The 26591-nt window shown below is 37.8% G+C and overlaps 1 long non-coding RNA gene across 1 annotated transcript in view; it reads left to right on the top strand.

The window, feature by feature from the left end:
- The window catches only part of LOC144317214 (uncharacterized), a 41609-nt gene that overhangs the window by 10315 nt on the left and 4703 nt on the right, over window positions 1-26591 (top strand). Inside the window, exons 2-3 of the long non-coding RNA XR_013383155.1 lie at window positions 17715-17852; window positions 19124-19192. This is a non-coding gene — a long non-coding RNA (uncharacterized LOC144317214). The remainder of the gene's footprint in view (window positions 1-17714; window positions 17853-19123; window positions 19193-26591) is intronic.

Genomic DNA, 26591 nt, shown 5'->3' on the forward strand with positions numbered 1-26591 from the left:
TACTTTCAGTAATGGATAGAACAAGTAGGCAGAAAATTAGCAAGGCAATAGATGACTTGAACACACTATAAACCAACTGGACCTAACAGACATCTGTAAGACACTATCCAATGCATTCTTCTCAAGTGCACATAGAAAATTCTTCAGGATATGTGTTAGGCTGTAAAATAAACTTCAATACATTTAAAATAATAGAAATAACACAAAGTATGTCCTCTGACCATAATGGAATTAAATTAGAAATCAAAAACAGGGGGCACCTGTGTGACTCAATGACTGAGTGTGCCTTCGGCTCAGTTTGTGATCCCTGGGTCCTGTGACGGAGTTCTTCATTGGGCTCCCCACAGGGAACCTGCTTCTCCTTCTGCCTATGTCTCTGCCTCTCTCTCTGTGTCTCTCATGAATGAATAAATAAATAAAATCTTAAAAAAAAATCAAAAACAAAGAAATTTGGGACCCTCAGAAGTATGTTAAACTAAACAACACATTCCCAAATAATCAACAGACTAAAAAAGAAATCAAAAAGAAAATAGAAAATACTTTGAGATGAATGAAAATGAAGAGGGGTGCCTGGGTAGCTCAGTGGGTTAAGCATCTATTTTCGGCTCAGGTCATGGATCTCTGTGTGGGCGGGAGGGTCCCTGCTCAGTGGGGGTCTGCTTCTACCTCTGCCTTGGCCCCACCCCTCTGTTCTTGCTCTTTTTCTCTCTCAAATGAATAAATAAAATCTTTAAAAAAATAAAATGAAGACACAATATATCAAAACTTATGTGAGGTAGCTAAAAGAGCTCTTAGGGGAAATTTACATCTGTAAATGCCTATGTTAAAAACTAAGAGGGGCACCTGGGTGGCTCAGTGAATTCAATGTCTGACTCCTGATTTCGGCTCAGGTCATCATCTTCCGGTCATGAGATCTACCCCAGTACTGGTTTCTGCACAGATCATGGAACCTGCTCAAGAGTCTCCCTCTGCCCCTTCCCCCACCTCTCTCTAAATAAATAAACAAACAAACAAATAAACAAATAAGATCTCAAATCAACTTAACTCCCATCTCAAGGAAAAATAAGAGTAAACTAAAGCAAAACAAGCAGAAAAAAGGAAATAATAAAGATTAGAGTGGAAATTAATGACATCAAGAGTAGAAAAAACAAATAGAGAAAATCAATGAAAACAAAAGGTAGTTCTTTGTAAAGATAAAAAAACAAAACTGATGAATCTTTAGCCACACTGACCAAGAAAAAAAATAGAGAAGCTGGGCACGTGGCTGGCTCAGTTGGTAGAGCACGTGACTCTTGATCTCAGGGTCATGGGTTCTATCTAGCCTGAGGGTGGGGGTTGAGATTACTTATTAAAAAAAGAGGGAGAGAAAAGAGTCAAATTACTAGATTCATAAATGAAATAAAGGAAATGATATAAAACAGCAGGAATGCGAAGGATTAAAAATGGTTATTAGGTATAAAATTATAAAAGATAACCCTATCCATTTTTTAATTCCATCAAGAAGCAAATGATTGTTGAAAGTAAAAATTCTAACATTTTATTGTGGGGTTTATGATGTATTTAAATATAGAATATACGACAATAGCATAAAGAATGGGGGTATAAATGGAATTACACTATTCAAGTTTCTCATAGTTTGCATGAAAAATGGGATATCAAGTTTCAGTAGACATTGATATGTAAAGTCTTTAATCAACTCTGAGTTGATTTTTGTTTATGTTGTAAGATATGTTGTTCAACTTCATTATCTGGCATGTGGCTGCCCAGTTCTCTCCATGTTATTTCTTAAAGAGACTATCCTTTCCCCATTGTACAGTCTTGGCTCTTTTGTTGTAAATTAATTGGCCATACATGCATGGTCATTTCTGAGCTCTCTGCTCTGTTTCACTGATCTATGTGTATGTTTTTATTCCAATACCATACAGTTTTGATTAACAGTGATATGTAAAAAGTGAATACTGCAATCCCTAGAGCAACCACTATAAAATCTTTCAAAGAGGTATAGCTGGGATCCCTGGGTGGCGCAGCGGTTTAGCGCCTGCCTTTGGCCCAGGGCGCGATCCTGGAGACCCAGGATCGAATCCCACGTCAGTCTCCCGGTGCATGGAGCCTGCTTCTCCCTCTGCCTATGTCTCTGCCTCTCTCTCTCTCTGTGTGACTATCATAAATAAATAAAAAAAATTAAAAAAAAAAGAGGTATAGCTAAGAAGCTAACAAAGGAATTTTTTTTAAGATTGTATTTATTTATTCATGAGAGACACAGAGAAAGAGAGAGTCAGGGACACAGGCAGAGAGAGAAGCAGGCTCCATGCAGGGAGCCCAATTTGGGACTCCATCCCAGGACCCTAGGATCATGCCCTGAGCCAAAGGCAGCTGCTTAACCGCTGAGCCACCCAAGCATCCCTAACAAAGGAATTAAAATGAAATAAATATTTAGTTGATCCCAAAGAAAGAAAACTTACTGAAAACATAATGATGAAAACATAATTATGAACTTATAAAAATAAATGGCTATGTAAGTAGAGTATAGCATACTCAATAGAATATAGAATAAATTATTATATACTACAGAAGCAGTGAAAGAAGAAATTGTTTTGTTTTTGTTTTTGTTTTTTTGTTTTTTAGATTTTATTTATATATTCATGAGAGACACAGAAAGAGGGACAGAGACACAGGCAGAGAGAAGCAGGCTCCACACAGGGAGCCTGATGTGGGACTCCATCCTGGGACTCCAGCATCATGCCCTGGGCCGAAGGCAGACGCTCAACTGCTGAGCCACCCAGGCCGTCCCAGAAATTGGTTTAAATACCAGTTCTACCATTTCTGGTTGTATAACTTTCAGTGTATCAATCTCTGAGTCACATGGGGAGAGCACTAAAACTGACATAGAGGAAAAAAAAAAACTGACATAGAGGGATGCCATGTTGATAAAAAAAAAAAAATCACAAAATACATAGAAGAGACTGATGCATAGCAGTCACTCAGAAAGTATTTGTTGAATTAATTAGCTAATTCACATATAACTAGTACATAAAAGGTTTAGTACAGGGCCTCACCCAGAAAAGTCTCTAATAAGTATTAGCTATGATTATTTTTTTGTATATAATCATTCCATTTTTTCTTTATCTTTTTTACATTTGTTTTTATTTAAGTTCGAGTTGCCAACATATAACACCCAGTGCTCATCCCATCAAGTGCCCTCCTCAGTGCCTGTCACCCAGTTACCCATCTCCCCACCCACCTTCTGCAACCCTTTGTTTCCCAGAGTGGGGAGTCTCTCATGGTTTGTCTCCTTCTCTAATTTTTCCCACTCAGTTCCCCTCCTTTCCCTAATAATCCCTTTCGCTATTTCTTATATTCCACGAATGAGTGAAACCATATGATGACTGTCCTTCTCCGAGTGACTTCTTTATCTCAGCATAATATCCTCCAGTTCCATCCACATCGAAGCAAATCGTGGGCTATTATTATTATTATTAATTCACAATTGCAGGTTGTAGTAACTTGGTCAAGGCACCAGGTGGCATGAGATAATAAAAATTATTGCTACTTTATAATCTTCAGAATCCAATTGTATAATGATGTGCATACTATTAAAGTTCATGAAAGGTTGAGATTAAAATTTCCTAAATCACATATAAATTTGAAAATACCTCTATTAATTCATTTTCTGGTAGCAATTTTCATCTCAGTATTTCAGTGTATCTGCCTTTGCTTCTGTCAAGTAATGATAGGCCATGCCCCAAATATTACAGACGCTATTTTATTTTCTCCTCAACTCTCCTAGGAGGTATGTACTAACTCTAGTTTATAGATGAGAAAACTGAAGCTTAAGACACAAATGGGATTCAAACCAAGGCTTAACAGAAATGTCTTTAAAAATTAGTTTACATGGTCTCCCTTGATCCTTAATTCCTCTAAAGAACAATGAATAAAGAAATAGCTAAAGTAACTCTTTTCAAGTAAAATAAAAGAAACAATCTCCATGTTTATTATTCTTTTTAGCTTGCATGTAGATGTACAATATTGAATTTAACAAACATACTATAAAGAATTTTTAAGAGCAAGCTTATTAATAATGCAAAATTTATACTCCTACTTAAAAGTCTTAAAATACTTTGATTTAAAAAAATCAATATTTAGTAGATAGACATCACATTTTTCCATTTATAAATGAAAGAACACAGCACATATGGGGATAAGTCATTTAATCAGTCACTCCCTCCAAATCCATCTTGGAATTGGTTTCAGAGTATGCAAATGCTGGGTTTCCAAGACCAAAATAACATTTATTTATTTCCTCTTTCATTCAATAAATATTTATTGAATACTGTGTGGGGACTAATATAAACCAGACACAGATCATTCCATCAAAAATCTTAATCTCTGAGGTAAAAGAATCAGGCTGTAGAATAGTTTCTGGCCTGGCTTGCCCAACCTAAAGACCATCTACCATTTCACTGCACTATGGCTGGTTCTTCCTGTTCAGATGATGTCATCTGACTTGTCACTGATATCTGTCATCTTGAGGGAGTGGCATTCCTAGACCTTGATAAGGTCCTACCCTGGGGCCTTGGGATGGGAGGATAGGAAGATGGGATAGTTATTGCTTACTTCCTTCTCTGGGTGTGGTTCACCAACCAATATAGAACTCCTTCCCAATTTTTAAAAACTTGGTGCACAGAAATGTCTACTCTGCTTTGTTGGAAGTATGAAAAAGCTAGGACAGATATAGGCAAGCCATTACAGAAACTGTTCTGCAGCCCATGAAGAATGTAATACAAACTGGAAAGAAATAACACACTTAAAGAATACAGCAGTGTTTTTCAGTGTGGTTCCTTACTACTGCATCATTAGCTAGAATGTAAGATATGGAGACCTAAGCTCTACTCCTTACCTACCAAGTTAATAGCACATCCTGAAATAGGGCCTGGGAATTCACAATGCATTTTTAACAGGGTTATTAGGTGACTGTGATGTAAAGTTGAAAATTAAATATTGGAGATTTCTTTTAGCCAAAGAATCATTTCTGTACCACTCTTTTCATATGTAGCAGGACCTTGAAAACAGGGAGAGGACAGCAAGGCAAAGCAGAGTGTAAGAACAGGAATGCAGCAAAGGATATATGACAATTCATAATAAGAAATAAAATCAGGGATCCCTGGGTGGCGCAGCAGTTTGGCGCCTGCCTTTGGCCCAGGGCGCGATCCTGGAGACCCGGGATCAAATCCCACGTCGGGCTCCCGGTGCATGGAGCCTGCTTCTCCCTCTGCCTATGTCTCTGCCTCTCTCTCTCTCTCTCTCTCTCTCTCTCTATCATAAATAAATAAAAATTAAAAAAAAATAAAAATAAAATCAGAATTGTCAATAGGGGCAGGTCAGAAGAGCTGTAACTGTCATGCTAGGGAGTCTGGACTTTGCTTCACATTGTCAGATGAGCTCTGGTAATGATTCTGATGAGACCAATAATGGCCAGAGCCAGGTGTAATGAAGTCTTATGCCACTCCAATCCATTGGCTTATTTTCCAACCTCGAATTTTTCTTAAGCTTTAATGAAACTCAAACAGGGGTTTCTTTTGTTTAAGAGAATCCTAAAATATTAGGGGTAAAAAGACATTTTCAAATACGGTGGTTTTCAAACTAAACTCTTGCATGGTGGCATACAAGAGGCCAGTCAAGTGGGGCTCTGAGTCTCCCCATCTTATTTAACTGTTTAACCTCTAGTTTGAATAACCTGCTCTGAATGTGTTAGATGCTAGAGAAGAGGTCATGGCCACTGGCCAAAAGGGACAGGATCTTTGTTTAGTCAGTGACCCAATAAGTCTCTTTGTCATGGAAAAATTATACATATGCTCCCAATGACTCGCTTAAAGACTGTGTCTCATACTACAAGCCTCTCAATAGACTTTTACTTTGTCTAAAATCTCATTCCACAAACCTCTCTCCAAATCTCATTTTCCCTGTTGGTGCAGTTAACTCACAGGTGAAAGAGCACATGCAACCAGGAGTGAATGTGGGCTACTCATCCAATGACCCTGCAGTGCCGGCTGGCCTTTACAAGGCTGGCTGCTAGAAACGTCTTAGACAGGGTCTCTTTTTCTTTAGAGTGATAAAGTGCTCAACAGAGGTAAGTAAACAAAGAAACTTATTCTGGCAAAAGTGGTGAAGTAGCAGAAATTCTAGCTCTTTAAAAAGTGGTTGAGCCAGATCAGTGGAATTACCATTTAAAATAATCTTAAGCATATCCATAGAAAATATTATATACTTATATTTGCAATTACAGAGCTTCTTTTTTTTTTTCAGAGCTTTTTAAAAATATAAATAAAGCAGTTTATTCAAACCAAAAGACACCAAGCTGCTCTAATTAAACAAAAAAAGGAAGATTCTCAAATTGATGACCCCTGACCTTGAATTGACCCTGGCTTCTCACACGCAGTCATTGGATCAAGATGTCACATTGGGTCACTTAAAGAAACTGGTCTATAAGAACAAGCACATGGAGCTAACTGTGATGACACTTTTCCTCATATTTAGTTGGCTTCTGCCCACATGTACCCGTGAAATTGTCATCTTAAAGGAAGTAAAAAGTGACATTCTAACCACTACCCTTTTCCCAGCTTTCATCTTTATGGACTGATATGAAACATCTGACACTATTGATTAACCATTTTCTCTTCCTTTAGCCTGCTACTTCCTCTTTCCTCTACCATGCTGCTATTTCCTTCAGAGGTTCCTCTTCCTCCTTCCACCCATCTTAATGTAAACTTCTGAATTTGAAGTCCTGTCCTTGGACTTCTACCTCTATCTCTCATAGGTCTTCCTTCTTTCCACTATCACTCAGTGGTAATGGTAGCTTTCCTTCTTGAGGGTCTACTGTATGTCAAAGAGTGGTAAGTGCTTTATATGTGTTTTCTCTGACCTTCACTAAAATTCGGTTAATGATAATTCTTATCACTGTCCAATAAATAAACTCAGAGGCTCAGAGAGTTAATATATTTCCATATAGACAATCTACAAGTGAGACAGCTTGGGGTCAAACCCAGAGAAGCTTGAACCCAATGCCTGACCTTTTCCCATGCGGTCCATCATGACTGTCAGGTGAAGTCCAACACTACCTACAACAGAATGGAATTAGCAAAAATACAGCCAGACTGATCAAAGCGCAGAAAGGACAGTTCAGAAAAGTCCTAGTCTATATAAGAGATGACATGTGATACATGTAGTATTTCAAATGAATGAGAAAAAAAAAAATGGGTTTTCTAACAAATTATCTTTTGACATGAAACCTCAAACACCTAGTTCATATCACATCAAAATTCCAATTGGATTAAGATTTTTTTTAAAGATTTTATTTATTTATTCATGAGAGACACAGAGAGAGAGGCAGAGACATAGACAGAGGGAGAAATAGGCCCCTGCAGAGAGCCTGATACAGGACTCCATCCCAGGACCTCATGATCACAACCTGAGCCAAAGGCATACATTCAACCACTGACCCACCCAGGTGCCCCAGATTAAGATTTTTGTTGTAAAAAAAACAAACTGTAAATATTTACCTATATTTTCTATATATATATATATCACATATATATTTACCTGTGTTTTCTGTATTTACTTTTTTTTTAGATACATATTTACATAATGTAGAGGAAGAGAAGGACTTGCAACGCATAGCATCAAAGCTGGAAAGCATAAACGAATTAGTGAGAGATTCAATTCCCAAACACATAAAACTTCCACGGGAAAAAAAAAAATCTCTTAAATCTCAGTTCTGGGCCCCTATAACCATCCACCTCCCTGCTATCCATGCTGCTGGCTTCTTATGTCTGTTTATAGCTTGCTATTTTCCCATTACCATCTTATCCTTATCTAGAAGAAAGATCTCTGAACTAGTATTCAATATTTAATTCAGCTGCAACTGTGACCTCAAGTATGCCAAACTTTCTAGAAATCAGTTCCTTTTCTTATAAATAGAAAGCATTGACCCAGAAAATCTCTGAGGTCTTTTCCATTCTAAAACTGTGATTCTCTTTTTACAGCCTCTTATTCCCTTCTGTTGCAGTTTGAGAAGGATAATAAATAACCACTCTTTCTTTTCTTGAGTTTAGAATCAATTAAGAAATAAAACACACTAGAGACACAAATGGTAACCAAAGGAATAGCTTTCTTTTTGGTAATGCTCAGTCTGAAAAGGTGGCTTGAATCCATGGTCACTGGAGCATGCTAGCACTGATCTGCAACAAAGAATTCAAGTCATCCACCAGTCAAAGGCTGAGCTTGACCACCACAGGCCCCCCACCCCACTGCATGGCAGAGAAGCAAAATAAGGAGAGAAAATGTGAGATTAAGGTCCACACCCTCATTTCTTCCTGGCAACCTCACTAGAGGTAGGAGTACAAACATAGCTGAAGTCTTGGTACATGAAGTCATAAAGGCATGGGAAAGTGCTCTCTGACTGGAGTGGGAAGGCACTCTCATTTGAACTCCAACTGTATATTTCTCCATAGCTCTTGAAAACCAGTCTAGTTCAGAGTCCTTTCTCCCTCATTTAGAAAAAAATTATAATATTATCTAAATTGGTCTTCCCATCTCGGCTCTTTCTACAATCTTACCCATTCTATGCACCACTTCTAGATTAATCTTTTAAAATTATGTCATCATCAAGAAATAGCTACACAAAATCTGAACATGAAATCAGGAAACATAAATTTTCATCCTGGTTCTTTTATTAATTACCTATATGGCCCTATTCAAGTCACTTTACTTTCCTAAATTTGGGGAATTCTCATCCATGGCATGGCATGGTTAGACTGCCCCTACCTCTTTCATAATATCAGTTCAAGTGTCAAAAAACTTGTAGTAAATTTTGAGGCACCTGGCTGGCTCAGTCAGAAAACCATGAGACTCTTGAGACCCACATTGAGTATAGAGATTACTTAAATACATACATACATACATACATAAACTTAAAAAAACTTTCAGTTAATTTGTCTACAGTATAAACCGCTTAGCATTGTAAATATGGCTTTATACAATTTTTAAAAGATTTTATTTATTTATTCATGAGAGACACAGAGATAGAGAAGAAGAGACATAGGCAGAAGGAGAAGTACGAGCCCGATGTGGGACTCCATGTGGGACTCAATCCCTGAACTCCAGGATCACACCCTGAGCCAAAAACAGAGCTTAACCGCTGAGCCATCCAGGCATCCCTGGCTTTATATAATTGACTAATGATTTCTAGACTTCATTCCCAGAATTTCCTACAGGGTCTGGTCTTTTTTAGCAAAATAGATCTCTAAAACATTTAGTACTTTATTTTTTCTTCTGTGCTGTTCTTTAATTGGCAGGTACCCACATCCCCCAAACTCCCGAAACTGCTCCTCCAGAAATGGTTCATTCTAGAAAATCCTGTAAAAACAATGCTTCTTTCCCGAGGCTTTTTGGATCTTCCCAGCCAGACGTGATCTCACACTCACATCTGGGTTGGAGATGTACCTGTCACATCTCCATCTGTGTCATAGAACTTTACAGCTCAATGAATAGGCCATTCCTTACTCCCATTCTCCTCATGGCTAAGTGAAGTCTTGTAACTCGTTCTAGACAATGCACTCATGTGTTTTAAGGACACATCCTGTTTCTGAGCCAAATGACTCTCTAGTTTTCTCTTTCTCTGCTGTGGCAAGCTGACAAATATTTGTTTAGATGTCCATTTCACAAGACCTTGTGACATGAAAGACATGGAGGATAGCTTGATTGAGCAAGTGAGATTGGTTACCACAGCATAAATAACCCAGCCAATTCTACAACACCACCTGGAAAGAAGGCTGAGGGTCACATGGCCAAAAGCTGTTTCCTCAACTGGACACAGAGATCACAATAGCACCATGATAGTGGAGTACCAGTATTTATTATACCTACTTTTTTTTTTTTACTTTTTTTTTAATTATTTATTTATGATAGTCACACAGAGAGAGAAAGAGAGAGAGAGAGAGAGAGAGAGAGAGGCAGAGACATAGGCAGAGGGAGAAGCAGGCTCCATGTACCGGGACCCCGACGTGGGATTCAATCCCGGGTCTCCAGGATCGCGCCCTGGGCTAAAGGCAGGCACTAAACCGCTGCGCCACCCAGGGATCCCTTATTATACCTACTTACTTATAATTAATAATTATAAAAATCCATGATAATTATTATTTATATTAATACTATAGTATATTAGTATATGTAATCTTATATATAGTACATTGTACTAAAAATTATGTCACTATTTATTATGTTGTTTATAATAAATACAAAAGTGTTTCTGATATTTCTTATTGTTTTTAACTTTTGAAGCAGCTTTTTATTTAGGGCTTAAAATATATTATTGAATTCCTGCTCTAAGCAGTATGATAGAGACCCAAAATGAAAATTCCAGTCTTTTAGAGATTGCACCCCTTCTCATTATGTGTTGGATTTCATGACATTTTTACCACTTCTAAAAATCTGAGTGACTTTAAAATAAATGATAAATAATTGAAACTGAGGCTTAAAGAGTTTCAGCCTATTAAGTTCACAGAGACAGAACAGGATGCTACATTGCCTTCAGTATAAAACAAACTTACTCAGGAAGGTAACCTGGAGGACCTCAGAAATGATGCCTTTGCCTTCTCTACACATCTGCTTTTTTTTTTTTTTTTTTTTGGCTCAAACTATTGAAATTTATTTTCTCATATTTCTTTTTTTTTTTTTTTATTGGTGTTCAATTTACTAACATACAGAATAACACCCAGTGCCCGTCACCCATTCACTCCCACCCCCCGCCCTCCTCCCCTTCTACCACCCCTAGTTCTACACATCTGCTTTAAGAATCACCACTTCATTTTCTTTTAAATTATTATTACAAAAAAATCCCAAGACTACACTCAAAAGTAAAGCTAATAATGAACCCATGGCACAGATTCAACAATTATCAAGACTTTGTCCATTTGCTTCCTCTATTTTTTAAAATTCAGCTCAAGTCATAATCTCAGGGTCATGATCTCAGGGTTGTGAGATTGAGCCCCTCAACAGGTTCTGTGCTCAGCACAAAATCTGCTTGTCCCTCTCTCAATCCCAGTTCATGTATTCACTCTCTCTCACTCTCAAATAAGTAAATAAAATCCTCTTTTAAAAAAAGATTGTAGAATTGAAAAAAATTTTTTTAATTTTTAAATTTTAATTTTTACATTTAAAAATTTTTTTAAAAAAATTCTAAATACACATATTTTCTTACATAACCAAGTCACTATTACACACAACCACATTTTTAATTCCTACATTGATTTTTAAAAATTAAAATTAATGGGAAAAATTCATTTTGCTAAGGAAATTACTTAGAAATGCAACACAATACCTCCCTGCAAAACCTGGAGATGCCATCATATCTGACAAAGTGCAGGCTCCAACTGTTCAGCGTCCCTGACAACTTTCAGGGCTTGATACTGTCACCTTTCAGGTGACAGGAGATGCAAGGCAGTTGACCAGCCAGTTCTCCTCCAAACAAAAATGCCCACTCCTGGGATGAAAGGTTATCTTTGTCTCTTCCCTTAGGCCTATGTCAGGATGCTTTCTCTCCCAGATATTCTTAGATGAGTGAGATGGGATGGGCGAAGGTGTGACATGTGTAAGAAGAGATTCAAAAAAGCTAGTCACTCCCCAAATCTTTCAAATTTGGAGGAGCTGGTGTCGATGTACTTATTATTGTGTTTGTTGTTATAAGGGTTGTTGTTAAATAAGGGGACAGGGGATTGTTATAAGTCTTGCCTTGGGTGGAGAAGAGAATTAGAAAACAGCAGAGGATGCCTGAAAAGATTTCAGTCACCAGATTGAAGCTGTGACCATCAGGATTCTTGTTTGATATTCACGACAGGGCTCCTAGCATATTACCTATAATCAATTTGATTGAAACACTACACAAAACAACAACCAAGATGAACTAAATATGAACAAGCTGTGACTTGCAAGCCATGTAGCCTGAGCAAGTCATTTATCCCTAACTATTGGTATCCTCATCTTGGAAATGGGAATACTGAAGCCTACCTCTCATTCGTGTTAGGCAGTAAGAACTAGAGAAAATGTGTGTAAAGGGGGCTTACAAAGGACAAAAATTATGGGGCTTTTTAGTTGTCTTGTGGTTTATTTTAAACATTTTATTTCAAAATAATTTCAGACTTACACAAAGTTGCAAAAATTATAGAAAGAATTCCCCTATACCCTCCACTTAGATTCTTGAAATGCTAGCATCTTAAATAACCACAGCACAATGATCAAAACCAGAAAAATATTGTTAAGATCTACGATCTAGTCAGCAGATCTCATTGCTTTGCTCATTGTCCCACAGATAGCATTGATCTTATCCAGGTTCCAATTCAAGAGACATATGTTTAGTTGTCATGTTGCATAATTAGTCCAGATTCTATACTGGAGGTTGGGAAACTTATTCTGTAAAGGTCAGATGGTAAATATTTTATGCTCTCTGGGCCAGATGATCTCTATTAATACTATTCAACTTGGCCAGAAGTAAGCACAGATAGTTCATAAACAAATGGGTGTGGCTATTTTCCCAATACGATTTTACTTAGAAAAACAAGCAGCCAACTAGTCTTGGATGATGGGCCATACATAGTTTGCTCATTGTAGACCACTCAAAGTGCAGTCCCTAGACCTGTGTATCACCCAGGAACCTGTTAGATGTACAAACTTTCAGATCTCATGAATCAGAAATTCTTAGAGGGAAGCGGGAAACACCAATATGTGGTTTAACAAACCCTCCAAATGTTTATGATGTATGCTAAAGTTGTAGAACACCAATCTGGACACCTTCTCAGTCGATACATGTGGAGAGCATAGGCCTATTATTCTGCAGGATATCCCTCGATTTAGGTTTGATTGATGCTTGCCTATGATTAAATTCAGGCCATGTAATTTTTTTGGAAAGAATGCCACTGACATGATGTTGTGTCCTCCTCATGGGAGTTGTCAGAAGGCACATGGTATCAATTTATCCCTTGAAAGTTGAGGGTAACTTATATCACTTGGTTAGAGGGATTTCTGCCAGGTTTCTGTACTGTAATGCTATTATTTTCTTTTTGTAACTAATAAGTATCTTGTAGAAAAATACTCCAGGTCTATGTAAATACTTTCATGTGCTAATTTTGGCATCCATTGATGATTCTTGCCTAAAACAACTATCCCTGTCCTTTTTGCCAAATATGATTTACATTATTCTTTCTACACTACTCAGAATTCTACTTTAATAAATAGCATTTCTTTATCCTTCATTTAATTATTTTTTCAATGATTTCCTTATATCAACATGGATCCATAGATTTCTATTATATTCACATGTGTTCTAATTCATTATTATCATCATTGTGTTCTTTCAATTGTCCCAGATTGAACCAATGAGAGCACCTTGAAATTGGCTCTTTTGTCTTTTTGGACTAGTCCCATCATATTTTGAGGCTCGAGAATTTACATCCCAGTTACCTACTTTCTGCACTCCACTTACCTACTTTCTGCACTCCACTTACCTACTTTCTGAACTCCAGTGACTGGGGTTCAAGGAATATGGACCACATTTAGCTGTGCATGAATAATAATAATAATGAGAGAATTATGTTCAAGGAAATATGAAGAAAAATCAACACAATGTGAACTTAGTTTTTTAAGTATGACTATGAAAGACTATCATCACAGTGTTTCAAATTCATGATTCATTTGTAACTGGATACAAAGATTTACATTTGAGTTGGTCTCCTTTTTTTTTTTTTTTTTTAAAGATTTTATTTATTTATTCATGATAGTCACACAGAGAGAGACAGAGAGGCAGAGACACAGGCAGAGGGAGAAGCAGGCTCCATGCACTGGGAGCCCGACGTGGGATTCGATTCCGGGTCTCCAGGATTGCGCCCTGGGCCAAAGGCAGGCGCCAAACCGCTGCGCCACCTAGGGATCCCTGAGTTGGTCTCCTAAGTGTAAGAAGATTACACAGGGCTTCCAAGAGGTCATCATCACTAATGTCAGAATTCAGTAATTTCATTTCTATATATTTAAGCAACAAGTTAGAGCCTCATTTCAAAATTTCCATTACAGAATAGAATTTTTATATCCTCTACTCATTATAAATACAATGGACCTAGATTTTTCTATCTTGACATCTTTAGAATGAAACAATATATGTGTTCTCCAAAATAAATAACAGCATTATCCAGAGACACTGGTAAAACTTAGATTCAGAAAGAAATTGCATTTCGTTCACTTTTGTGACTTAATCTTGACATTCCTGAAATAAGAATTACTGGCCAAAGTCTGCAGATGGTAAGTAGGGTATGTGTTTTGGGTCCACAATGAGGTAAGACACTGTCCGAGCTGCTTGCGATTGCTACAGAAATCTTAAACTGGCTATGTCAAACATCTGCTTCTGTTATGGTTTGTGATATAGGTTACAGATCAGAAAGAGTGAGTGACAAAATTAAGCACAGGTAGGAAGAACCACACAATCTAATCCTTTATCACCCAGACATTTGGAACTATTGACAATAACTGGTTGGTTTAGTTATGTATTTACTTATTGTGTATTACTGAGCACCTTGAAAAGACTAAATAAGTAATGAATTACATAAACACACACGCACATATGCATGAATAAGAAATTGCTAAAGCAATTAAAAAGTACTTCTCCATTGGATATTGCTTTATTGGTAATTCAATGAAAAAATAATTCCTTCAGAAAGTTTTCAAGTAAAAGCTGAAACTATTAAAAGTAAAATTACATTTTACAATCAATTCCTAGGGCACCTGGCTGGCTTACTCAGTAGAGTATGGGACTCTTAATGTCAGGGTCATGAGTTCGAACCCCCTGCTGGGTATGGAGAGTACCTTAAAAGTAAATACATACATATGTACATACATAAGCAAGCAAACAAATCAATCAATAAATAAAATCAATTACTAATGACACACAGTATGAGTCATTTATATGAAGTTCTAGAATAAGCAAAATTAATACTAAAATGAAAAATCAGAACAAATATATTGGGAGTGTAGTAGTATCTATGAAATCTGCAATGTCTTTAAAGATATACTTCATCATATCCAGAGTATCCTATGGACTTTCTTGGTCAACTTCATCTGGGGCAGGAGGAGACTATGCAAGGGAATGTAATATGGTAGAGAGCTTTGTGGACCATCTTAGAGGCTGGCTACCATAAGGGGTAGGGGTTAGCTAGGGAAGGAAATTTCTTTCTTTTTTTTTTTTTTTTTTTTTTAAGATTTTATTTATTCATGAGAGACACAGAGAAAGAGACAGGCAGAGACACAGGCAGAGGGAGAAGCAGGCTCCATGCAGGGAGCTTGATGTGGGACTCGATCCTGGGACTCCAGGATCATGCCCTGAGCCGAAGGCAGGTGCTCAACCGCTGAGCCACCGAGGCGTCCCAAAGGAAATTTCTGGTGAAATAAAAATGTTCTATAGTAGGATAAATATGCAGGTCACATGTGTACATACATTTGTCCAAACTGTACAACCAAGGTGTGTGAATTTCAATAAATGTATATACATTTTACATAAAATGAAGTATAAATAATAATCAACAGGAAGGAGTGAGGAGTAGATGGAGGATATAATAGTGGTAGAATGTTGATACCTTCTGAAGATGGATGGATTGGTACAAGTGAATTTATTAGATTAAATTATACTTTATAAAATTTCAGTTCAGAAGGTTATTCAGAAAGATTCAGGGAATTAAGGAACCACATATATATGATATTTACCCAAGGATGCATCAAAACATCTTTAACTTGTTTTCTAAACCTAATTCCTTTAGTCTAGGCCCTTTGAGAGATACCCATCCCTTTCCCTTTCTCCCTAGTCCCTCCACCTATATTCATTTATTGGGCCAAGATTCTTAGAAAATATCATACTGGAATTTCTTTCTCCCAAGAGGGGAAGATAATTTCAGAATATGATGGTAGTAATCAAAATAGCCAACCAGGTGAATTAAATGATGCTTCAATATCTTTTATTTGCTTTATTGCTGAGATTGAGGGCACTAATAATTTGTCCCAACTAGATCACCCTCCTTCTGGGCAAGAGCTTCAACTAATATTAGCAGAATCCACAGTGCACCCTCCATCAAGATTCAAATAGATCCCTCCAAACCTCTCCAGAATTAATATTCTATAAATAAAGAAGACCCACAACGCATCAAGCCATAGCAGAAGATCACAGGCTCAGGGCCCCATTATCCCTTGCACTGGTCCTTCTAACACTTCTGTTTTATCTATGAGAAAACTAGTGGCTGAGGATGGAGGTTTGTTCAGGACTTCTGTGCAATAAATAACATTTGTTATCTCTTGGCCCCCTGTTATTCATAACTGCCATATGCTACTGACATCCATTCCCACTGAAGCAAATATTTCACTGTAATTGATACATGTGCTTTTTAGTATTCAATTGATAAAGCTAGCCAATATTTTTTTGTTTGTTTTTACTTGGGAACAACCATAATACACCTGAACAGTAATTCCGCAGTGTTTTACTGAGAATCTTTTGTTACTTTTCACAAACTTTGACTGACTTGGATGATATAAAAGTTTTCTGCAGGTTTTACTTTGTTACAGTATGTAGATGACTTGCTTCCCCTTCCTTGCTCAAGCCTCTTCACAGGAGACAGCATCCACCTATTAAAACTTTTACCCTTGGGACGCCTGAGTGGCTCAGCAGTGGAGCATCTGCCTTTGGCTCAGGGCTTGATCCTGCAGTCCTGGGATCGAGTCCCACATCGGGCTCCCTGTGAGGAAACTGCTTCTCCCTCTGATTGTTTCTGCTTCTCTCTGTGTCTCTCAGGAATAAATAAAATCTTTAAAAGTAAATAAATAAAACTTTTAGTCTTAAAGGGACATAAAGTCTCCAAAGGAAAATTGCAGTTTTGCTCAGATTTAACATTTAAGACACTGATCTTAGAACACGGGCTACATTTACATCCAGACAGGCTTTATGGCATCTTGAATTTTCCCAAGCCCAAAATTACATGCCAATTATGAATGAGGCTTTCTCAGACTAGCTGGCTACTCTCAAAAAAAAAAAAAAATGTTTTTAAGAGACTGGGTTTTTTGGGTTTTTTTAAAAGATTTTATTTATTTATTCTTGAGAGACAGAGAGAGAGAGAGGCAGAGACATAGGCAGAGGGAGAAGCAGGCTCCATGCAGGGAGCCCGATGTGGGACTTGATCCCGGGTCTCCAGGATCACGCCCTGGGCTGAAGGCAGGCGCTAAACCGCTGAGACACCTGGGCTGCCCAACTCTCAAAATTTTATTCCAGACTTCTCTCTTATGGCCCAACCTCTATGTGCTTTACCAAAAATGGCAAACCTGATCCTATTATTTGGAATGATCGGGTTGACATAGTTTTTGGAATTTTAAAGTAAAGCTTTATAAAACTGCTCATCCTGGGACTCCTGGGTGGCTCAGTGGTTTAGTGCCTGCCTTTGGCCCAGGGTATGATCCTGGAGTCTTGGGATCGAATCCCACATCGGGGTCCCTGCATGGAGCCTGCTTCTCCCTCTGCCTGTGTCTCTGCCTCTCTGTCTGTCTTTCATGAATAGATAAATAAAATCTTAAAATAAAATAAAACTGCTCATCCTTGGAAACCTAATTATCAACTTCCTTTTGTTCTCTTTGTATATGGGAAGGAACGCAACACCCTTGGAGAACTCACCCAAAAATAAGGAAACCGTTATCAACCCACAGAATATTTTAGCCAACAACTGGACCTATGGCAGGAGGATACCTTCCTTGCCTCAGAGCCATTCCTGCCACTGCTCTTTTGGGTAAGGCCACTGAAAAAATAATCACGGGATACCCTTTAACCATCCTGTGCCCCATGCAGTAGAAGCCTCTTGATTTCTCACCACACTCAACACCTTTTGGCCAGTCATCTCACCTCTGAAATCTTTCTGCTAACTGTCCCTCCATAGCTCTTCCTTCCTGTAATAACCTTAGCCCTGGCATTCTTCTCCCTTCTCCTCCTGATGAAACCCCTCATCACTGTGACACTGACAGATCACCTTTGATTCCCTGTGATAATTTACAGAAAACTCTAACCAATGCAGATTTGGCATGGTTTACTGATGGATCTTATTTAAAGAATAAAAATGGTAAATATCATGCTGGGTATACTCTTGCAAATCTGATAGTTTTGAAATTGTCACTTTTATCTTTGGCAACTCTGGCCCAATAGGCTTAGTTATACCAAGGGCAAAATAGAAAATATTTATACTAATAGCGTGTGCCTTTGGGGTAGCTCATGGTTTTGAGATGTTATGGAAATAGCAGTTACCTTACCTCTATGGGGATAAAATTAAAAATGGCTCCTATGTCCAAAATTTATTAGATTAAATTTATTATTTAATTTATTAAACAGGAACTTCCAGGAAGAGTTCTTGATTTCAGAGTTCTTGATTTTGCTGGCTGCTCTAGTTATTATTAAGAGTCCTCGGCTTCCAGACTCAACTCCCAAAGGAAACCACCCTGCTGACATGTCAGCCAAAAATATTGCTATCAAGGACACCAGAGCCAAACCTCTGTCATGGTCCAAAGGGATGTCTTCCTAAATGATAATTTGGAAAAATTGACCAAGACACCCAACAATTGGCCCCAGAAAAAAAAAAAAAAAGTGGAAATTTAATAATTATCAGTTTGATAAAAAAAGATAACTCTGATTTGGACCAAGTAACAACACAGCCCTACCCTAAATTCTAAAATTCTAAAACTACTTAGCACTGTACCTGAATTAAACCATTGGTCTAGTGACAAAATGATAGCATTTATGAAACAATATTGGCGGGAAAATATTAAGGAAGCAAGAAGTGCCCACCTTGCTTGTCCTGCCTATCCTAAATATAATCCTTGGAAACCTGTCCACACTGCCCTGTAGCATTTTATTTTTTTTATTTATTTTATTTATTTTATTTATTTATTTATTTTTATTTATTTTTTTATTTTTATAAATAAAATTTTATTTTATTTATAAAAATATATTTTTATTTTATTTATTTATTTATTTTTATAAATTTATTTTTTGTCTGTGTTCACCCTGTAGCATTTTAAATTGACTGATGGACCATTTGAGGTTTGACAAATGGATTTCATACAGCTTCCCTCATCTCAGGTATGAAGATGTTTTAGTCATGGTTTGTATGTTTTCTTACTGGATTGAAGCTTCCCCTTTTATACAGGCCACTGCTTCTTTTGTGGCAAAATGTCTGTTAGAAAAGATTATTCCTACCTGGGGATCCCTCCTAAGCTTCAGAGTGACCAGAGCACCCACTTCACTAGTCAAGTACTCTGATAGATCTGTGTTGTTTGGCTTGTCCTGTTAACACTTTACTTACCAACCTCAACCCTCAGGGCCACTCGAATGCACTACCACCCATCATTAAGACTCACCTGGCAAAATCTGTAGAGACCCTTAAATACCCTGGCTAAAAACATTGTTACTGGTCCTTCTAAATCTCAGATCCACCCCCTTTGGAACTCATAGACTCTCACCCCTTCAGACAGTCACAGGGCACCCGAAGCACCCGGCTCCTGCCTCTTTTGATCCACAGCTGTTAAAAGGAGATATACTCCAATATTGTAAAGACCTAATTGCTTTAGTTGAGAATAACCATGCTTTGCTAGAATGATGTTTTCACAGTGCACTCCTACAAGACAAAGACCTTTAGCATCCTACCTTGCCACCTAGGGATTTAGTCTATTGGAAAAGACAATTCCAAAAAGACTCTCTTTGACTTCAGTGGAAGGGCCCCTACAGGTACTGTTAACCAACCTGTGCTGCCAAAATTTAGGAAATAGATTTCTAGATTCAAGTGTCACATCTAAAGAAAGCACCAAACCCCAACTGGACCTGTGCACCAACTAGTGACCTAAAAGTAAACATTTCTAGTAATGAAAGCAGATGACATCTTGCAGAGGGAGCTTTCCCAATATACCCAGAGCAGGCCTGTATACCTTTTGCTCACTGTTGCTTCTTCTATATTATTTTCTCCCTCTCTGTTTTGAAGATAATGATCTTATCAGTATTTCCCAATCTGTTGCCAAAGGAAGAAACCTTTCTGACTGTTTTGATCCGCCACCAGAAACTCTGATCTGTTCATGATATCTGAGATCCCTTGGTCTTACCTGTAACCCATTTCTCATGTTTCCCTGCACCCAAGGGAAATATCAATGGGATGAGTTCTCACTGCAAGGATTTTAGAAAAGAATCCTTTAAGATGTGATGGTACTTCACAAAATGTTATCCCAATTCCTCTTATCCCTGGCTTGAAAAGGTCAAGCAGGAAATTCTAGCTTATAGATCTTTCAATGACCAGACCTTAACTGGAGTCCTCTGGGCTCCACCTGGTTTCATTTTTGTCTATGGTAAGATAGCCTTTCCAAAGGGCATATGAATATTTAGATAGCTGGTGAACTTATTGAGATGTTTAACTGTCCCTGTCGACATCCATAATACATCAGAAGTCTCCTGTTGGTCCACTCACTCATCTTCCAGAGCTGCCTTAAACAGGAACTTCCAGGAAGAGTTCTTGATTTCAGGCTTGTCTTTATAGGGAGAGTATTTCTTCCTTCAGTTGAAGTAAGTACTAATGAATACATGATCAGAAGAAATCTCTCCCTAAAGAGAAGAGCTGGCTGATTCCATAGCCAAAGCAGTAACATCCCAACAATGATCACTTGAGTCATTGGCTAAAGTAGTTTTGGACAATCACAGAGCCCTTGATTATCTACTTGCTGAATAAAAAGGCATTTGTGCAATAGCAAATACCATCTGTTGCACATGGATATAGGCCTCTGGAGAGGTGGAAATTCAATTTCACAAGATCAGGGAACAGGCCACTCATTACAACAAATTTCACCTAATGACCCCTGGTCTTTTAACCTATTTAGCCAGTTACCTTCAGGTTTGGGCTCCTGGTTTTAAAAGAGAGTCTAAACTGGATTTGTCTTATTACTTTTGATTCTACTTTGCATAATTATTTTTAAGTCTTGTACCTGTTGCCTATCAAACCTTTGTGAAAATGGCAAACCCAACAGGGCGATGCTAGTTCACTGCTTCAAGATGATCTCTAATGTTTATGATGTTGATGAGATATAGACTTCATTATTATTTTTTATTGTTTTTAAATATTTTATTTATTTATTCATGAAAGATCCAGAGAGAGAGGCAGAGACATAGGCAGAGGGAGAAGCTGGCTCCCCACAGAGAGCCTGATGTGGGACTCAATCCCAGGACCCTGGGATCACGACTTGAGTCAATGGCAGAGGCTCAACTGCTGAGCCACCTGGGTGTCCCTAGATATGGCCTTTAGATAATTCTTTGAGAGTTCTCTCTCCTAAACTTTACTACTCAACTGTGGCCTTAAGGGGTTTTCAATTGCTATGTACCTTCCCTCTGACTTGGTACATGACAACCAGGAAATGTCCTTTCTGGCACCAAGGGAAAAAAACCAACTAGATACAAGAAACTTAATTCTTGATTAATGATGCTTTCTTTAAAAGATCTTGATCAAAGGAGGGAAATCTCTCTTTGGGGTACTAAAACATGTATCTTCTACCCTAACTCATCCTGAAAAATATTAATTCTGAGACTACGAGGGCAAAGAGGTAGCTCACATTCTGAAGGTACCCAGACAGCAGTAGAAACAAGAAAAGTTCTTGTCATTTAACAGACTCTTAACAGACTCTTTGATTCTAGACCTTCAAGAGTAAATCAACCTATGCCCATTTAACTTGGCTTTGTTGCTTAAAATTGCATCGAGGAGACATAAGAGGTTTTCTTTTCATTTCAAATTCACAAGTTTAATAATGGAACCAAGTTACATTTAATAAGGCAATTTCTCATCAAAGAATAAAGCAAAACTTAAATGAACACTGATGGTTTAGAATTGGTGTATGTTAAAGGGAAAGACATGCTTACCAATGTTTAATCTCACAAAAAACTTCTTTTAATTTCAACTTAATTTCATTGCTCTCCAGTCACTAATGATGTTGAAACCCATCTCACTTCTTTTCTGAGCTCTTTTTATTATTATTATTATTATTATTATTATTATTATTATTAGCCTTTGTAGAAGCTCATCATTTTAAGGCCAGGAACGCCCAGAAATGACAGGTATCTGCATAGTAGCAGCTGACCAACTCAGTCTGAAAGTAGCCTATAGGTGCTAAACTTGGCATGTCTTTTGCTTTTTTGGGTGTTTGGTTTTGTTTTTGTCTTTTAGCATTCACAGGAAAAATTACTTTTGCTTAACTGCAGTCCTTTAAATTTCTCAGTGATTCTGTCTGTTAAGGCTAAGAGCAGCCTATTCTGGCCTAAAGTTACAAGACATAAAGAAGTCTCAAGGGGGGATCCCTGGGTGGCGCAGCGGTTTGGCGCCTGCCTTTGGCCCAGGGCGCGATCCTGGAGACCCGGGATCGAATCCCACGTCAGGCTCCCGGTGCATGGAGCCTGCTTCTCCCTCTGCCTGTGTCTCTGCCTCTCTCTCTCTCTCTCTCTGTGACTGTCATAAATAAATAAAAAAATATATATAAAAAAAAAAAGAAGTCTCAAGGGCACAGAAAGAATGAAATGGGAATCTTGCGTGAAGAAATGGTATCACCATAGAGAGGTAGTTGAGTATGTACTGCTTGTTCTGAACCTTTTCTTGGAAGATTCCTAAAAATATCAAATGCTACTACCACAAAAATATCAAACGCTACTACACAGTGTGATTCAATGCAATGCAAATGTCTACACTTACAAAATTACCTACCACACCTGCCCATATTTCCTGAAATGTCTCTAAGAATGGAGAATAAAGGGCTTAAAATACCAAAACCTGGAAGAATTAACATGCTTATATGAATGTGTTTTAAGTGTAATTAATGGTCTCAGATCTTTGAATTGAAGGAGAGCTTCAAAAATTATAAGAACAAGGAAGGTGGTAGCACTTGGGTGGTTCAATCAGTTGAGCTTCCAACTCTTGTTGGATTTAGGTCATGATCTCAGCATTATGAGATTGAGTCCCACATAGGGCTCCATGCTCAGCATGTAGCCTGCTTAAGATTCCCTCTCTGTGTCTAAAAAAAGGAAAAAAAAAAATAAGGAAGCTTAGGGGAAAGGGAGGGTTTAATACTGAATAATAATAATAATAAACAGAAAGCAAAGGCTGCAAAGAGAGAAACAAAATGCTTCCTGGCATTTCACCAGGACTTGGTTCACCTTTATCTGTAAGAAAGACCAAGCTAAAGTGGCAAGGGACACCAACTAGCCAGGTTTCCTCAGGTCCAAGGCAATACCTGGGACTGAGGTTTGCCAGGATATGAATACTTCCAGTGCTAAAACCAAAAAAGCCTTTGGCAAACCAGGACCATAGGTCACCCTAACTGTACTTCATGACCACTGGGCTGCAAGGGAGGTCACATAGCCAAAATCAGACTTCAGAATAAGGGACTGAGAGCATTTTCCAATCCAGAGTTAAAATTCATGGAGTACTTAGTTTATCAGAGCTCCTGCCTGCCCTCCTCCTGGTCCTCACTGTGAATGGATAGAAGATACAGATCCATGACATTTATAAGTCCCTTGAACGACTCAGAATTGAACTGAGTGGGTCCACTTATATGTAGATTTTTTTCAATAAATGAAGTACAATACTGAAATGTATTTTCTCTTCCTTATAATTTTTTAAAATATTTTATTTATTTATTCATGAAAGACACACACACACAGAGAGGCAGAGACATAGGCAGAGAAAGAAGAAGGCTCCATGCAGGGAACTGGATGCGGGACTCCATCCCACGACTGCAGGATCGCGCCCTGGGCCAAAGGCAGACGCCCAACTGCTGAGCCACCCAGGCATCCCTGATTTTCTTTCTTTTTTTCTTTCTTTTTTTCTTTCTTTTTTTCTTTCTTTTTTTCTTTCTTTCTTTCTTTCTTTCTTTCTTTCTTTCTTTCTTTCTTTCTCTTTCTTTCTTTCTTTTTTTAAGATTTTATTTATTTATTGGACAGAGAGAGAGCATTCACAAGCAGGGAGAGCAGGAGAGGGAGAAGCAAGCTCCCTCCTGAGCAGGAAGCCTGATGTGGGGCTCAATTCCAGGACCCTGGGATTATGACCTGAGCCGAAGGCAGACAATCAACTGAGCCACCCAGGCACCCTTCCTTATAATTTTCTTAATAACATTTTCTTTTCTCTATATTACTTTATTGTAAAAATACAGTATATAATACATATTAACATACTAATTGGTTTACGTTATTGATAAGGGTTCTGATGAGCAGTAGACTATTAGTAGTTAAGTTTTGGGAAAGTCAAAAGTTATATGTGGGTTTTCGATTGCGCAGGGGCCTACACCCCTAGCCCCTGGTTTTCAAGAGTCAACTATATTTTAACCTTTGGTGAAAGACAATTTCAAAAATGGACACATGTTAAGTAAAGTGGTTGTAATTAAAGTAATCAGTTCCTTCAAGCTCTAAAATGCTGTTCTTTAATTAATTGATCCTAAAATTATAAAACAGATGTTGGAATTTTTATAAATAACCTAGTTCTGTCCTTAACTAAAGCTAACACCTACTTGTCGCCCTTGCCCAAAATATGTTGAGTTTTTCTTTACTTGGATTTTTAAAAATAAAACGATGAGCCACTGTCCATCAGGATATATTTCCGCTTTTAAATTTTCATTACATGATCATATTCACTATAAAATGATCATAGTACTAGTACTTACTTCCTTAGGTTGTTGTGATGATTAAGTGAAACTATTTAGAATTTTACTTGGCATATAGTATGTGCTCCACATATTTTACCTATCACTATTATTTTTTTGTATTGGTTATTCATAATCCTTTATTCAACTTGGGCTTTTTGTGTGACCTACATTTGCAAAATGGCTGACCAGGAATAGAAGCCAGGAATTATAAGACAATAAACTTGGGGAAGTAAATTTTATTGCTCACAACTAACCAGTGATGTTTCCAGTAGGTTGGTGTGTTACCAGCCCCAGGCGATCACTATACTGATGGTAACACAGACAAGCAAGTGGCACTGCACATTGCAATTCAGAATGGTGGGACCCAAGCCATTAGTCAGCCTCAGCTGCTGCTTCTTCTTTTTTTCAGATTTTATTTATTTATTCATGAGAGACACAGAGAGAGAAAGAGGCAGAGACACAGGCAGAGGGAGAAGCTGGCTCCTTGCAGGGAGCCTGCTGTGGGACTCGATCCCAGGTCTCCAGGATCACGCCCTGGGCCAAAGGTGGTGCTAAACCGCTGAGCCACCAGGGCTGCCCACAGCCTCAGTTTCTTACTCAAGCAGTGTGTTTGTATCCAAGGATCTAAAGGTGAAAAAACACAGCTTGACCATAGCTTGACCAAAGAAACATGATACACTCTCCTGCAGTTCAGTTAAAAGTACAGTGTAAAGTGTTGTTTTCAGGATCTTGACTCTTAAATAATCATTAAGAGTCATTTTGGAGAGATGGTAACTTTTATGTATGGATTCAAATTTCATTTTGGTCTACTGTGTCCCTTAGTCCCCCCATAAATGACATGGAACACTGCCCAAGCTGGAAGCCTATAATCACCCTCTTTTTATCCACCTTCCTCACTTTAAGTGACCATCTTATTGATTTCATGTCTTATTTACTGATCCATCCTCTTCTCCTCATCCCTAATCTACTGTCTGGGCTTAAGCCCTCACTCTCTCACTCCCAGCCTTTAGCAATAATCTATTTGCCTGTGTCCTCACCATTCTATTTCTCTCGAAGAATGAAAGAAATATTTGAAAGTGCAAATGGAGACAGAACTGTGTCTGTCATGTTCTGGAGACTTTAATGATCCCCACTTAGTTTCAGGAAAAGAACCAACTCTTTAGCATGGCATACACAATCCTTCCCATCTGGCCCTACCCCCTACTCCAGCTTCAGCTCCCACTCTGCCTCTACCAGTTATATGGGGATATAAGTGGTTTTATTTATTTTTGCATCCCCTGCGCTTATCCCACTCCTGGATTTGATAAATGTTTGCATAATAAAGGAATGCCTACATGCATAATAACAAGCATGAACTTTAAAAAGCCAGTTTTTAGCTCTAAATTTTCTATGAATGGTTCTAAGCTATTTCAGTTATTTCAGATTATAACTTCGAAGTCAGGTAAAGCTCAATTTGGACACTTAGATACTGATCAGAGAAACCATATTATATATATATTGTATATACAATAATAAACAATACAATATTGTATATGTATACAATATGAATTATATATATATACAAATGTGTATATATAGGTATGTGTACATATGTATACATACACGCGGGCATATTTCATAGAACATAAATATTTTTATTTCCCAAAAATCTATCTTTAAAGTTTTATCTGTTTCCTAAAAACATATTATTTAGCACAATAAGCATATTGATGTTTGTATCTTTTTGTCGATATAAAATGAAATGTTTTTGATTAAATAGTGACAATTAAAAATTAGGAAAATTGAGAACAAAGAGGACTGAAATAAGACCAAAAAAAAAAAAA

Source organism: Canis aureus, chromosome 7 (genome assembly GCF_053574225.1).
Source record: "Canis aureus isolate CA01 chromosome 7, VMU_Caureus_v.1.0, whole genome shotgun sequence".
Lineage (NCBI taxonomy): Eukaryota > Metazoa > Chordata > Mammalia > Carnivora > Canidae > Canis > Canis aureus.